Here is a 2,500-nt window from a genome sequence, read left to right as displayed (position 1 = left end):
CTGCTCCAGTGAACCTTTGCTGAAGAGATCTGTGACGCATCAATCAAAACAAGACAGCTATACCATCAGCATAGGCAGACAATTAAAACTCAGATCAAGCCGGAAACAACCTTCCTCACTTTATGCAATAGAGGTTCATTCAAGAGGGAGAACATCCTTATCATTTTATTGAGTACTGAACTTTAAAAAGAGGAAACTGCCACAATACAAACCCCTGATCTTAACCACACAACCCAGATATCAGCCACACAAACCTGGAACCAGGATTGCTGCTTCTCTGTTGCTTTGAGCTGTGACCTCGATATGGGGTGTGTGATATGGAAGGCATGTTTAAATGGACACACACATACACACTCCTGTCCTGTTTGATATGGGGTGTTTGATATGGAAACGTGTTTGAATGAAGAATGTTTGGAATGCTGTGTCTTTCAGTGAGCCATTTGGTTCAGGGAGACCTGGACCAGTAGAGTGTGTTAGTGTGTGTGTGTGTGTGTGTTTTTTTTATTGTTGTTGTTGAAAGCATGAGGGAAAAGAGATCAGAACAGATTGTGCCTGTTCACAGAAAAACACACCTACCACCTCACACTCACCCACACACACTCACACACTCACACACTAACACACACACACACACACACACACACACACACACACACACACACACACACACACATACAGAGAAGTACAAGTTCTGAGCACACCCAGTCTCGCCGTCTGCACAGATAAGCACACTATTGCATGCATGAAGAGACACACACACACACACACACACACACACACACACACACACACACACACACACACACACACACACACACACACACACTCATACACACACATAGTCACATAAATCAAAAATTCACAACACATTAAAACGAATACACTAAATACACACATGCAAACATAATCACACACACATAACACACACACATGCACACAAACAACACACACATAACACACACACACAAGTAACACACACACACAGATTCTCATGTGGTTATCCTGCGGTACTCGTGTGGTTCTGCTAAGGTTTTGATGTGGTTCTGCTGACTAACGTGGTTTGGGTGCTTACATAGGCTGACAGATGATCCTTAAAAGGACACAGTTCTGGGAAAAAAAAACACACACACACACACACACACACACACACACACACACACACTCACACACACACACTCATGTACTATACTTACAGCACACACACACATACTCATGAACATGTATCATACTAACAACAAACACACACACACACACACACACATTATTTTACTACAATATACATGTATAGTATACACTTACCACACATATACCATACATATGGAGACACACACACAAACTCACACGAACACACAGACAGACAGAAGGACACACACACACAAACACACACAAACACACACACTCACTCACAGGCACACACAGATACACACACACACACATACAGACACGCACGAACACAGACACACTCAAACACGCACACTCTCAGACACACTCAGACACACACACACACACACCACCGATGCTCTCTTTCTTTGTTTTCTTTATCACAGACATAGACTCATACAGACACTCTTGTGCGAGTATCTGTCTAAGCCTGACATGACACCAGCATAACATTAGCCAAGACAACATAACCTGTACATGTCTTTGTTATGACAAACAGTGCCACAAGTATGACAGTTTGTGGTAACATAAACACATTAACACATTAACACAAACAGACATTAACGCATACACACATTATCGCATTAACACATACAGACATTAACACATACATGAATTATCACATACACAGATTAACTCATACTGTACACACATTAACAAAACTAAATGGGCCTTCCTGTTTCATGTCAGGTTATGTTGTCTTGGGAAATGTCAAGTTGTCATAACAACGATATAGAGTGTGTTTGTGTGTGCTTTTTCACAAAAAAACAAGAAAAAGAAAAGAAAAGCATTGTGAGAATCTTCATACTTGGATTGGCACTGACAATAACCCCTCCAATACACACACGCACATATGCACACATGGGTGCACACACAATCTCACACACACACACACACACACACACACACACACACACACTCACACACTCACACACACACACACACTAAAGCACGTGCACCTGAGGTTTGTTTTCTTGCCCTCCGTTGAAGCATCTATCTGTGGCTGAAGTGTGTGCAACTCTCTTAGGTCACAGTGCAATCTGATTGGCTGAGATGGTGTGTTCTGATTGGCTAAGAGATAATATAGTGCCATGACAAGTTCCCACAAGAGTAGTGACATCAGCACTGAGACATCTCTCCATCTCTCCCAACGTATTTTAAAACACACACTCACACACACACATGCAGTATATACACACTGATTCATCTGTTTTTGCTGTTTCCCCTTTCTGTTTGGTGGCTTATTTTCCTTTTGCTTGTTTTTCTGTATTTTAATTATATCTGCAATTTTATATACATTTTCACAGAAATGTTTGTACAGCTGGTTTCACTCTTGTAG

General features: G+C 41.5%; 1 protein-coding gene across 1 annotated transcript in view; it reads right to left on the bottom strand.

The window, feature by feature from the left end:
- The window catches only part of loxl4 (lysyl oxidase-like 4), a gene marked incomplete at both ends in the record, with an annotated part of 30,040 nt that overhangs the window by 12,314 nt on the left and 15,226 nt on the right, over window positions 1-2,500 (bottom strand). The gene's annotated exons all lie outside the window — the stretch shown is intronic.

The sequence above is a fragment of the Sprattus sprattus genome (genome assembly GCF_963457725.1).
Source record: "Sprattus sprattus genome assembly, chromosome: 12".
In the NCBI taxonomy this organism is placed as follows: domain Eukaryota; kingdom Metazoa; phylum Chordata; class Actinopteri; order Clupeiformes; family Clupeidae; genus Sprattus; species Sprattus sprattus.
The sequence above is the reverse complement of the archived record's forward strand: the minus strand, read 5'-3'. Positions and strand labels throughout refer to the sequence as shown.